Below are 15,158 nucleotides of genomic sequence, written 5' to 3'. Positions count from 1 at the left end.
TGTAAGTACAGATAGAGGTCAGACGGGTATACTGATTGGTCCATTTTGACCTTGATATACAGTGTAATGTAAGTACAGATAGAGGTCGGACGGGTATACTGATTGGTCCATTTTGATCTTTATATTCAGTGTAGTGTAAGTACAGATAGAGGTCAGACGGGTATACTGATTGGTCCATTTTGACCTTGATATACAGTGTAGTGTAAGTACAGATAGAGGTTAGACGGGTATACTGATTGGTCCATTTTGATCTTTATATTCAGTGTAGTGTAAGTTCAGATAGAGGTCAGACGGGTATACTGATTGGTCCATTTTGATCTTGATATACAGTGTAATGTAAGTACAGATAGAGGTCAGACGGGTATACTGATTGGTCCATTTTGACCTTGATATACAGTGTAATGTTAGTATAGATAGAGGTCAGACGGGTATACTGATTGGTCCATTTCGACCTTGATATACAGTGTAATGTAAGTACAGATAGAGGTCAGACGGGTATACTGATTGGTCCATTTTGATCTTTATATTCAGTGTAGTGTAAGTTCAGATAGAGGTCAGACGGGTATACTGATTGGTCCATTTCGACCTTGATATACAGTGTAATGTAAGTACAGATAGAGGTCAGACGGGTATACAGATTGGTCCATTTTGACCTTGATATACAGTGTAATGTAAGTACAGATAGAGGTCAGACGGGTATACTGATTGGTCCATTTTGACCTTGATATACAGTGTAATGTAAGTACAGATAGAGGTCGGACGGGTATACTGATTGGTCCATTTTGACCTTGATATACAGTGTAGTGTAAGTACAGATAGAGGTCAGACGGGTATACTGATTGGTCCATTTTGACCTTGATATACAGTGTAGTGTAAGTACAGATAGAGGTCAGACGGGTATACTGATTGGTCCATTTTGACCTTGATATACAGTGTAATGTAAGTACAGATAGAGGTCAGACGGGTATACTGATTGGTCCATTTTGACCTTGATATACAGTGTAGTGTAAGTACAGATAGAGGTCAGACGGGTATACTGATTGGTCCATTTTGACCTTGATATACAGTGTAATGTAAGTACAGATAGAGGTTAGACGGGTATACCGATTGATCCATTTTGAGCTCTATATGCTTGCGATGCATTTATTCACATTTCATTTGTGTATTATCCATGAGACGTACCTTTAAGGCAAATATTTGTTATAGTGAACTTACAAACTTGCAACGTACGTGTTTTTATTAGAAATATAAATATTTCGGAAGAAATTAAACGTATTTTTTTGTTTAGTATGGGAAAGAGTGGCATAAATAGCAGAACGGAGTAAAATACGCAAGTTTACATTATCGCCGTGTCATACCTTTGTTGTAAAGCCGAATAAAGATGTTTGTTTGAGATATGTTCGTTATCCAGATTATCGTAAGGTTGACTTTTACCATGTCAATTAAAGGGAGTAAGGAACAGTTAATGATCCGAAGAAAGTGTGCTTGAAAGTTCACATAGGATGTAGTAATCAATGCCGTTTATCATTAACTAGGTGGGGTATCGGAGCTTCATTGAGAGAGCACTCTTGTGTAATCTCGGGGCTATATTATTGATTTCTGTGCAGCCTGCCTAAAACTCTTGAATAACTTTATTGAATTACTGCCGCGATTCCATGATTCCTATAGAATTTATTTTCAGACAAATATCTTTTCACCGTAGTATAAATCACTTGTAAATTCGTCACGGGACGTAGATCTTCGATTGATCACACTACTCACGTACACAAAGTGTCGTCAACTATGTTGGTAGAAAGACTTTGGCAAAGCATGTTAACGTTTAATCTCAAATCCTGGTCATTTCTAAACCATTGTTCACTGCTTTATAAAATAGACCATAGGAATGAACAATTTGTATATATAGTAGTATATTGACGATCACTATATTACCTGTCCCGATACTGACTATTTATAACGTGTATTTCTGTAGAGGGAAGACATCTTGTTCAAAAGCAGGATATACGGATTATATTGGTACAAAGTAATTATTCATTTCTATTGTCAAATCGCGTATATATTCCTGTCATATGTGTTGTTATTGATGTGTTTATTGTCGTGTCGTTGTTACCGTGTCTGTTACCATGTACGGCGCGACAGAGCCTCCGTATGATGACACAGGTAAGCGAGCGCGCACGGGCTGGACGCCATGTCGATGTGAATCGACAGAGAAACAACTCTTAGTGATTTATACTTATACGGGCATAGAATCATACAGTCTATGGTAAGTATTACGTTTATTCTCTATTTGATAGTATTTGTAATGTTAATATTGGGGTATTTTGGGGTTAACCTTGGAATGTTGTTCATTCATTATTCTATTGTGCGGTCCAAACATGCATTACTTTGACTGTTTTCTAACCGTTTATACCAATTTATGTATGTAATAGCTATCGTACTTCCATATACAAACATGTATATTAGGTATTAATTGGGAGGTATTTAGGTTTTATGTACGTTTGTTTAACTTTATATAACTTGAACGCTAATCAGAATTTATTGTATGGAAGCCCATTGGTAGCGTACATTGAAGCTTTAAATGATATAGTTAACTCGTGGACCAGCACTTTAATACGCAAACTTGTATCATAATTATTATGTTTTAAATGTATAATCATTGGATTATTATTGATCCAGCTATATTTGTAGAATTAAAGGTTTATTTTAGGAAAAAAATGAATATAATAACAATGTGTGAATGAGTAAATGAGTGTATCGACATTGTGTTTATGTTTTCGCAGCAAACTGATGCTGGACAAGAGATACAGTATGGTGGACCAGACGCTCATTCCTGTGCGACATACTGCGCCAGTTGGTTAGAGTAACTGGGCACCAGTTATACGGCAGTGAAGCCAATGAGAGGCCACGTCATATTGAGGGCCGCTAGATCATTTTGTGCGGGAGTTTCCCAACAACTCAACTCGTGACGTCATCAACCTTCAGCCACCACACGGCTGTGCAGGCAGTCTATAGAGTATTTAGGGCCTGTGTTTATTGTGGACACCGCGTGTGTCATTGTTTGATCCAGACAGACAAACCACCACTACAGGGTCTGCGTCGATGTGCAGCGTCTGACACTACACTTGGTTCGTGGGAGTAATCGGAAGGACGTGTGCAGAGACATTGTTTATCGTGTGAAAATAGTTTGAATGTGGTGTGAGTAGGTTGTTGTTATCATATAATTTTTGTAATATCTGTAAATAGTTTGTTCTGTTTATTTTGTGTATATAAAATCTCTATTTTGTTTCTTTACACGCTATTGGGTTTTCTTTTCCCTAATTAAAGACTATCTTCGCTCGTTCCATGTTACATCTATAACATTATAATTGTAAGCAAAAACGGTAACAAAGCATACGGTTTAGTGTATACTTATCAAATCACCCAGCGACTTTGAGTTCATAGACGGCCATCTAGAATTAATCTATGGATAAGAGGAAAATCTATAAAAGTAGGCTGAGTTATCCGATTAAATGGAGAATCCCAGAATTGATATCTTTGTCTGCAATCACATTGTATTTAATTATTTACATATCTCAAATGTAAGCACTTCCCGTCCTACTGGTCAATGTAAGATATATCCTTAATTAATGCGGATCACGTGCCGAAACAACCTAGTAAAACACGCAAATCGTGTACCTATTCACGTTTGCGCGAGAAATATGAAACTCGTGATTTGCACGTGATATATTTCCTGATTGGTGAGCTTAGAAATAGATTTACATATTTAACTATGGATCCCTGTCACCTTTAGGTGTCTCGCGTGAGCTTACACTTTTGTATACTTATCCGAACGCTCCCAATTACGACAGTAAACCGTGTAATATTGATTACATGGGTGTCTGCGATTGCGTGGGTATACGAACATCTTAATAAATGGTGACAATATGCACTTGGTCGCATGACAAGGCCATAGTTGTGTGGGGGTTTTTGTTGGTTTTTTTACCCGCGTGGTGGTAGATCCCATGAACTGAACAACAAACGACAAACGTAGCAAGGAGAATAATGATAGATAATATATTCAAATATTTTTTTCAAAATAATCTATTACGATATTTTTGGAAAACAATGTACTGAATCAACGTGTAACAAATTGAACACCTCAAAACCTCCGATTCACTCTTTTTAGCTTAGGTTCTAGAAAACGAAAAATAAAATAATCCAACTGTTGTCTAATGTTTGTTTTCTGTATTTCAGGAGCTTTTGAAGCTTTTAATATATAGTTGATGTTAGATTTTAATATAGTTTGTATAAAAATGAAGAAGAATGTATTTCCTCTAAAATCGCCTTGTTGCCCAACTAATCGAGTTAGGAGTTTGTTTCGTCCATGGTGTAGATTAAATGATATTTATCAGTTGTACTGCTAGGCTGTCTATTTGTTCAACCTAGTGTTCTACAACTGTTTAGTCATTAGCTGCTTATAACCCTGATATTAACAGCAGATATAGGACTATAACATCAAGTGGAAACACCAACTGTGGAATAACCAAACCAATAGCTAGACCGTCATATCTTCATCAATCCACCGTTTGGGGTATTTCTCATTTAAAGTTATATTTCATGCTAATTTATATGCTGTGACGATACATCGCTTAAATATTTGATATTTGAACATGGACATATCAGGTGGTGATTTAGCTCCCCAAAAGCAAATGTTGGCCTATAAGAGAGCCGAAATCTAGGAATCATATATTCATGGTTTTGAATAAAGCACCTTCAATCACCGCCATGTTCAGTACCTTCGAATGAAGTAACTAGCGTAAGCACACATGTGTTTGTTTACGTTTTCCTTCTGGCTAATATGAGCAATTTATGCTGGTATATGTCCATAGAGCGAGTATTTGAAATACCTAATTCACACATTGCCGTAAAATAGTGTGTATATCAAATATCATTATAATTATAAAGCATTATTTTCTTTTAAGATCCAATCTGTTGAGGTCGACCACATGTTTTGTTTATGAAAAATTGTTGCCATTTTCTCTTGGTTTAACAACTCTAGTGTTATTTCGTGACGACGTTCGGTAGAGTTCGGAATGATTCGGCATATTTCGAGCCTATTTTTCACGTGTACACGTTAAAGTTGTATGGTCTGTGACTTGTTGTAATTTTTGCATAGAAAAATATTTAAAGTTAAATTTCTACATATTTTTCTCTGTCTCTGTAAATTTTAAACTTTCGATATTTACCAACCTTTGTAAAATTCGTATCATATTCATATCTGTATGGGTATTGCCGATATTGACCACGTGATACGACTCGGGAGGTTCCGATCTATACGGGTATCGCAGAAGTCGGTCACGTGATGCAACAAGGTTTTCCGATGTTTAAAAGATGTGACGTCACAGCATAGAAATTATCATGATATATAATTTAAATGAGAAATACCCCAAACGGTGGAATGATGAAGACTGCGGTTCTTTCAAAACGTGTGATATTTCATGAAACATTTAAAATTGGTGCTTTCGTGGATCTGAACCATTATAATTTTGTATAAACATCCATATTCCCACATTTTATGTTTTATGACAGTTTAGCTATGGTAAGTTTGTGATAGAGAAAATTACAAGAAATACAACTTGAAAAAGATTTTCTACTTTGATAATTAAAACACTTCCTACTGCAACTTTATAAAAAGTGGTAAAATTAGAAAGTTTAAACCTCAGACAGACGGGGGGAAATGTTTATAACACTTAAACAGTTTTCACTATGACAAAACTTTAAAATATGCTATCGTAACACTTGTGTATTTAGATAGCTCTAGGTAAACCCCTATTTCATGTAACATTCTGAGATTTATTCATCTGATTAAATATGATATGTGAAATATTTTACCTGTGAAACATGAAGGACTCTAGCTCTATATACAGTAATACAAGTGACATTGTTCAGACAATTCTGTATGATTCGGAAAGCAAAACATCAAGTCACTATGTAGGCGGTGTAGATAAGGTAGGAAAGGCTGATTTAGAAACTGTTATTTATTGAGTTTGCAATGATCCGGATTTATATAGTTGGGTTCCAGTCATTAGTAACGCCCTGCGTAAAAATACAACCTAGCTGTCTATCTGTTAGTCAATAAAAAGTAGTTCTATAATGGCGAACACGTGTTGTTGATGTTTGTCATCAGCCCCAGACGTAACAGAAACCATACAAACCTATTATATCGACAAGAAGTTAAAGTTGTTATTGATGTGATTTTTGTCCAATAGACCTAGTTTGTGTTATACCGAAGAGAAATATTACTTTCAACAACAGTATGTAACAATTATAGAAGACTTTATCTAAGTAACGTAAGATGATGTCATAGTCATATTCTACAATAGGTTAATAATTCATGATAATGAATCAAGGTTTTGTGTTGTGTTTTCAATGCCAGACTCAAGTTTGTTGGATATTACATTGTACGAGTTATTTCCCTTACAATGCAAATATATATGATGTATTCTTTTTATGTTATGAGACATTTACATATAATTTTATAAACACTGGCATTGTATGCATAACTTATGTTATCACTCTGTAATTAAATATAATATTAAAACTTTTTTTTTTTTTTTTTTTTGGGGGGGGGGGGGGTTGTTAAAATTATTTCTAACTTTTGTTTTCTGTAAGACAGAATGACTATATTTCATCCGACTTTGACTTGGAGTTACCTTTCTTGGATTGTATTATAGACTTGATTATTTTGGTAGAAGTAATTCTAATACTAGTTTTGTACGTAAACAAAGATTATCCTCGTTATTGGAGATGCGTTTTTTTCTCCTATTTTCTCCCGCGATTGCTAGGGAAGGTAACTCTGGTGTAGAGAAAAAGACCAATCACACCCTCTAGACAGTGACGTCATCAATACATGCGGCGACAATTTTTACGTACATAGACGTTCATATCAACTGAATTTTCACCATTTCCTGTTAAAGTATGGGAGAAAAGAATAAAATATGGTGGACAGGGATATTTCAACCCTCGTGAATGATTTTGACCCACCAACCCTCGGCAAGTCTCTGGTTGACCAGCCAAAATCTTTCACTCGGGTTGAGATATCCCTGTCCACTTCACAGACCCATGTAAGATTTTATTAGTCTTCCTTTCAAAACATGGCTGCGATGTCATCAAGTGTTATAACATGGTTAATAGTGGACACATAAATCGGAAAAGGGTTCAAATCAAATACGTCATTTTTGTAGGAAAAAACTCAAAACCAAAAAATACGTAACGAATGAAGAACTATAGTCCTCGATAATGACGCTGAGTAAGTATTATAATTCTCTCTTACGGATATACTACTGGTTTAGCCCATGCATTACACTATGTCGTTAAGACTATGTTAGAACAAGACAGCAATAAAATAAATGGAATTCACAGAAATTTATTGTTTACAGTAGCTTATATGTAAATTTTAAATTACTAGTGCCTTTACATTTTTTAAAACAAGCCTAGCTAGCCAGGGGAAATTCTATACTTTATTCTTAACTATACCATATCTCAGGCAATAGCGATGTCTGGCAGAAAACTGACCGTCTGTATATGGCACATCAGCGCCAGCCAGGTAATTAGTACGGATTGGCCTACTAGGCCTCATCCCCCAAAGTAGCTTTAATTTTTTTTGAGTCGGAGCAATGTACGACAACCCAGCATTACTTCCCTTTATATTTATCATACATGTATGTAAATGTATGTGTTTCTTTATATATCCATATATCTATTACTGACACCTGGGTAAATTATATAACATATAATTTGCCCAAGGTGGACCAAACTCCCCGGTGGTAATTACCACCAGTGAAGTTGCTAGGGCGCCCCACCCGATTTCTTAAGAGTGGACTAATTTCAGATGACACTAAAATTCGTGTCTCCCCTTGGTAGATCATGGATGAGACCTACATTTTTGTACCTAGAACTACCACGTCCCACTCTTTTCGGGAGTGAACAAAATTCCATGTTTTTTTCAGTATCGGAAATTCTAATTCCACTATCGGAAATTATATTTTGATACAAGGAATTAGTAAAAAAAAAGAAGACCGCAAATTCTGGATAAAAAAATAACTTGGCTTGTAATAAACTTGATAACAACTGTATCGGTTAGATCAACATATAACCGGTCTGCACTGATATATTGTTTTACGTTTTCGAAACAATTACATTACGGTCGTTACGTACAGAATTGAAATCATTGTCATCCATGGAAATTATACCAATCGGAAATGATCCACAATAGTATATTATATGGTTTTATCTGGAAATCGGAAAACATGGTGTGTCTATCTATCTCCTGGAGCAATACTGCCTCTTCCCACAATACATATTTACCATATGGTGTTTAATGGCATGAGTCACAGCTGGTTTGCCTGAACAAAATCAACAATATCCGACATGTTTTTTTCTCCAATGGGAAATGAATTATAGCGAAATAACCATCAGTATGGAGGCTGGATAAGGACGATTAACCACATTTACTCGGGAAACATTGTAAATTAATGGTCGACGTAAAGGCACAATAAAACAGGGAATGGTAATAAAGATATCTTATTTCATCAAAAATCATTGTGTTTCAAAATGCTTGCTTCAAATAAATGAATAAATGCACTCATTACCCCAGGTAAGGGTTTAACATACTTAGATACAATAGAGCTTAACTTACTGTAGTAACATTAGTATACAATGAGTGTCACTAATGTCGTACAGTTGTATGGAAGTCTTCAGTGATGATGAAAGTCAAGTTCAATGTGTTAAATAAGTAAAATACCAAAGTCCATTGTGTTTCAAGTGACCAAAGTAAACAGGATAGGACCAGTGCAATGCTTTGCCGTTGCCATATTATCATAAAAATGCTGGAATCCGAATAAATCAAATGTCAAAAACAGATTAATGCAACTCCTCGTTTTAGATTCTAAGACCAAAAATAGCACAATGCAATTTGAAGAAGACCTCTCAAATGATAATATGTTAAGCACGTGTTTTTATCACTAGAAATTGGCAAAAAAGTCAAAGTAAATTTCTTTATTTTCTAGAGCATGCTTGCTTTCGTTTAGGCATGATACGATCCATTCAACAAATGCCCGCCATTTTTACTGCTGATCTATATCTATCCTTGCATTTCAGGGCTGAGCGGTTTAAAAGAACACATGAAAGCCGTCTTGGTAATAATGTGTAAGATGCAGAACGCCAAGAGATGAATTTCTTCTGTAGCACAGCTTCTATCACAACGCCAAGCAATATAGGGAGTGCCGTCTCGTCGTAAACAACAAGTCAGCTATTGTTTATATGTAGAAGCTATGTACCGCAGCGAGACACCAGCCAGGTTCACATTGATAGGCAAGCCTGGACTAACACTTATTGGTTTGAAATATAACAAGCATAAAAGCGTGTTTCTCAGCGAGAATTACAAACACGGATAATATGTCATTACCACCATTTCCTGTGCAAATCCATCTATCTGATATTATCTTCTCATTACATTTGCTTTCTTTTGGTCGGTCGTAAACATTCCATCCATCATTGCCAATACTTTTTAGCTATAGTCGGTATTAGACTCCCCCATATTGTCTGTGTATTGGTCTAGGGGAGATAGGTCTTCTAATCACGTCCAATATAAAAAATAATCCAATGCAAAATATTGTATGTAGATCTGAAATATATGGCACGTAAAATATGTAGTCATACAAATTATACAGTTGTTCATAAAATATGATTATTTGTTCAAATCAAAAATATTACTGTATATTCATATAAAAGTGCGATATATATTCAAAACCTCAAGTCTTAATGGCAACAAATATGAAAAGGAGAATTCTAAAGGACATATTTTTTTATAAAAAAAATAAAATATTTATTAAAAATCATATGTTCAAAAATACCTTTTTTTAAAATCTAAATATTTTGATATTCTAAATATTTCCAATATATGTTCAATGTGAAGATAATATGAATTTACTTCGAAGTTTAAAGAATTTTTGAAGTTTTTAAGAATTAAAGCAGAGATATGATATATTGATATAACCTACTTTGAGAACCTCATTTACTTTTTGGTCTTCCTCTAAGAAATAACTATTTATATCACAATACGAAGGTCAGCTGTGAAAATTGACACGAAGTGAGCTCAAGGTTTAATTTCCAGAACTCATGGTCCCACGAGATCAATTTCTCACGCGAATCCGCTCTTTGTTTCAGTAAATTTAATTTTGCATACTGTAATGTCACAAACGATTGATACTTTATTTTGATCATGTGTAAGTTTAGTAAGCAGAATATCAACTGTGTAAAGTATGAGAAACAAAGCTGAGAGAGCGTTGCCATGGCACCGTTTATTGCGCCAATCAGGGGATTATTTCCTACGTCAGTATATATAATCAACTTAACTCTAACACGGAACATCCTCTCCGGGGACATATAAAGTGTAAAGTCATACTTTTTTTCAAACCAACAATAGTTTCCCTCTTTTCGGAGACGACAATTAAGTCATGAGGTCTGTAAGCTGTGAACCTTTGTGTGCAGCCTGGAGATCAGGCCGTGGGTCGAGACACTCGAAATACTACATCCAAAGCGTTGTTGACCGTGTGTCCTGATTTCTAGGAAAGTTCCTGACACAGACACAAGTCTACTTTATTAAGGCTCATTTGTACTTACGAGATAATTTTTTTTCATAAGTTATGTGTACTCGCGGAGTGATTTGGTTTAAGGGTAATTGGCACTTACAATGTGAAGGGCACTGACGTTGATGTTTAAAGGTAATTCGCACTTAAAGGGCATTGGAGTTGATGAGTAATTTGCACTTGAGGTTAATTCAAAAATATCGATTAATTTGCATTTGATATCTTTATCATTGCTACATATTTTATTTAACACACGATTCATGGTATATTTCATTAGTTAAAATTTCTAGGATAATTGTACAAATGTTGTGGGTACTTTCACCTTGAGATATTAAGATATAAGGCACCATCTTATTCACATCGAAAACAATCATGTGTGGAAGTGATGCATAAAATAAATATGTAGTTTAATGTCGGGAGATGCCTTAAATAAGCTCCTAGCGAGATCGGGTGTCGATATTCAGCTAACCATATATGGAAGCTAATTATGTAAACATGTAATCAAATGGCACTGTCTAGACCAGTAAATATCTTGGTCTATATAAAGTTACGTATTGTACCAACCAGTCGCCAATATAAATTGTTTGCTGTTACGGAACCACTGTAACGCCTCACAAACGTTTTCCGGCGACACTGTTGTCCTACCACTCTGTCTTGCTATGAGATGGCTGCTCCACGTGGGACGCCGTGAGAGTGGAATGCCCCATTACCTAACAAATTCACGAGATTTGGGGGATTACCTAACACATTCACGTGATCTCGGGGATTACCTAACACATTCGCGGGATCTTGGGGATAACCTAACACATTCACGAGATCTCGGGGATTACCTTACACATTCACGGGATCTTGGGGATTACCTAACACATTCACGTGATCTCGGGGATTACCTAACACATTCACGAGATCTGGGGATTACCTAACACATTCACGAGATCTCGGGGATTACCTAACACATTCACGAGATCTCGGGGATTACCTAACACATTCACGAGATCTCGGGGAATACCTAACACATTCACGAGATCTGGGGAATTACCTAACACATTCATGAGATCTCGGGGATTACCTAACACATTCACGAGATCTCGGGGATTACCTAACACATTCACGAGATCTTGGGGATAACCTAACACATTCATGAGATCTCGGGGATTACCTAACACATTCACGAGATCTCGGGGATTACCTTACACATTCACGGGATCTTGGGGATTACCTAACACATTCACGTGATCTCGGGGATTACCTAACACATTCACGAGATCTGGGGATTACCTAACACATTCACGAGATCTCGGGGATTACCTAACACATTCACGAGATCTCGGGGATTACCTAACACATTCACGAGATCTCGGGGATTACCTAACACATTCACGAGATCTGGGGAATTACCTAACACATTCATGAGATCTCGGGGATTACCTAACACATTCACGAGATCTCGGGGATTACCTAACACATTCACGAGATCTTGGGGATAACCTAACACATTCATGAGATCTCGGGGATTACCTAACACATTCACGAGATCTCGGGGATTACCTTACACATTCATGAGATCTCTGGGATTACCTAACACATTCACGAGATCTCTGGGATTACCTAACACATTCACGAGATCTCGGGGAACATCCTGTAATGATATCCCAGAAATTCATTCAGCCATTATTGCGTAGTAATTGACGAGGAATACTGTACTGACGTTTCCAGACATTAGTAGGATGTCGTGTTGATGTTATTTAACTTTACACGAACGTGTTACAGCGTGATAATACAGACATTGACTAAACTGATATACGGATTTTGCCGATACACTGTTCACTAATGCCAATCCCCTTAATCTCGTACATTTTTGTATGAATTAAGACGTTTGCTTTATTTCTTCCTTAACAGCACTTTGTCTGTGTGTTGTTTGGACATTACACTAACAGCATTCTATCATTTACACACCACCAAAAAGGCTATTTAAGGGAACTTCATAGCAACAATATGATAATATATCCAATACACAACCAATTTCTGTGTAATGTGACAAAATATATTTACGATATATCCATTGCTCAATTCTACAGAGAAAGACATTTTATAAGGAATTAATACCTCTATCTGTCACCGCGCGATAACTTACTGGAGTCATGACGAATTTACAACGATCCGACAGAGAGAAGAATATAAACAGGGTGATTGGAAAATCCTTCCAAACGTCTTTCATCTGAGTTAAAAAAGATTTTTTTTCTCGAATACCCGACGACAAATATGTTTTTGTAAAACAAAGTTGAAGAAAGTTTATGCTGTAAGCAATTCACATTAAACGCTGGCACCATTTTATAGTGTAAGACAATTCCTGATGTCAACTGTTTCCTTTCAACAGCTGCTGTTCTGTCTTTGCCAACCAAATGTTATTGTTTTTTATTTTGTAATGACAGTCAGATAATTGTTTTTACATTTTTGATATCAATCTTGTTTGAAAAGGAAACAGGTGTCTTGTGTCAAACAAAATATATTCCTATTGCCAATCATTAGGTTTTTAAAGAAAACAAACATTTTCTGAGTTAAAAATATGTGATTTCCGTTCTTAACTAAACATTCGCTGCTAAATTGCATCGTACGTGGCATTTTACAGCACTAAATATATCAATCTCTAATGAACACTGTAAAAGTAGTAAGCAGATAAAAATAATTTTAATATTTCATTACTTCGACATTAATTTCCGAGGCTATTTGTACCTCCTGCTAGGTCCCCGAGAGACCCTTAAAGCTACCACAAAGACGTACGATCAGGGATGGGTTGGACGTGTGATTGACTTAGCAAATACACTAAACAAATCATAAACAAACAAGATGTTATCACATTGTTTAAATAAAAGGAATAACATCGCCAACTGTAGGACGCATGTCAGGCAATGTGTCGGTCCAGGAGGGCTTGATTAATATTAATAGTTGTAGAACTCTGTTAAGCGGGATAACTTATAGTCTTGGATTGAGTTACATTTGGACGCAATATATCGCACTACATTTTTATGTATTCTATTTGTTTTGGTCTCGAACTTAACATGTTTCTATTTAATATTTCAGCAAACAACTTGTTTTGTTACATGTATAATAAATCCCTTGTACCGGGTCCTAAGAGCATTGTGACCCTGTAACCAGGTGTATGTAACGTACATGTATGATACTCTTCTTTCAACAGCTTGTACATCGTTCAGATATTTGTTAGTTTGATTTATTCCACGTCCCAAGGTTATGTAAGGACGGTCTCCCATGTATATTGTGTGTTGCGTGTATGAAGTGCGTGGTATATTCGTGTTTTGTCTTCGTGTTTAGTGAAACTCTTGCCCTTTTATAGTGCTATATCACTGAAGCATGCTACCGAAGACACCAAGCAACACATTCCACCCGGTTACATTATACTGACAACGGGCGAACCAGTCGTCCTGATCCCTGTATGTTAAGCTGGGACAGAAATGCTGTCAGGTAAAAAATTCTTGTCAAACTTCTTTTCACTAGCCAATTACAGCAAGTGCGATACTCTCTTTTCAGTATCACACTAAGTAGCATTCATTAAATAGTGAAGTTAAATTTGGTAATGATTTTACCTTGGCAATTATCCAGCTTTATTCGCAATAATTCCAATGTCAGCTTTCTGGTGATACGATGGTAAGTGCTCCATTTTGTAAATCAATTAGAAGCATTGTGAACGACATTTGTAATAATAGCAGATTTGTTACATTGGAGTCATATGGCACTAGGGATGAGAATGTCCGCATCACGCGTCTCTCTCTCGGTCAAAACATACAATTTCTAATATTAGTCTACAGCTAGTTAGTATCTTTAGAAACAAATTATCAATCCGAAAATCATTGTAGCAAAATCCCTCAGATACCACTAGAATAGAAGTGGTATCGTGTATATATCAGGGAAAATTATATTAAATGAGACAGAAAATCCACTTAGGGATTCATTTAAGATCAATCAACAGATATCGATCACACATGAGGCTGTAGATGAATAGGTTATATATATGGCTATAATCCCACTTCAGTAACGCCGTACTAAAACATTTGCTGTTTTGGAGAGATGAGGGGGTGCGTTCGATACAAAAATGCCCAATTACCACCACCACCTCACCAATAGTTCCATGTCCTACTAAATTATCGCTATTTCAGCCTTGTGATTCCCCATCTGAGCGATGGCTTTTAATGTATATCCTCGTTCCTGATTTATTACTTAAACTGTTTTATAGAACGTTACTTGTTTCGACTAATGAACTAAGGGAACAGGCAGGCATTCTATCTGATATAGACGAATGCTCCCTTCCGGTTGACATCGATTCATGCTCATGCTATGGGCATTTCTAGGCCAGTATAACCCCAAAAACGGTTTGGATAGAGCAATGCTATGTTCTTGTCGCTAGTTTTATGTCAAGTGCAATTATTTGTGATCAAGAGCAAATTGATACGGAAGGAGACAGGAAAAGCAATTTGGGGGGTATAGATTATCGAGATTCTAGACAAAGATAAGGGGTCT

General features: G+C 36.2%; 1 protein-coding gene across 2 annotated transcripts in view; it reads right to left on the bottom strand.

The window, feature by feature from the left end:
• The window catches only part of LOC138319186 (neuroglobin-like), a 60,097-nt gene that overhangs the window by 4,073 nt on the left and 40,866 nt on the right, over window positions 1-15,158 (bottom strand). The gene's annotated exons all lie outside the window — the stretch shown is intronic.

This window comes from Argopecten irradians, chromosome 3 (genome assembly GCF_041381155.1).
Source record: "Argopecten irradians isolate NY chromosome 3, Ai_NY, whole genome shotgun sequence".
NCBI classification, from domain to species: Eukaryota; Metazoa; Mollusca; class Bivalvia; order Pectinida; family Pectinidae; genus Argopecten; species Argopecten irradians.
This window is presented reverse-complemented; position numbering and strand designations above follow the sequence as displayed.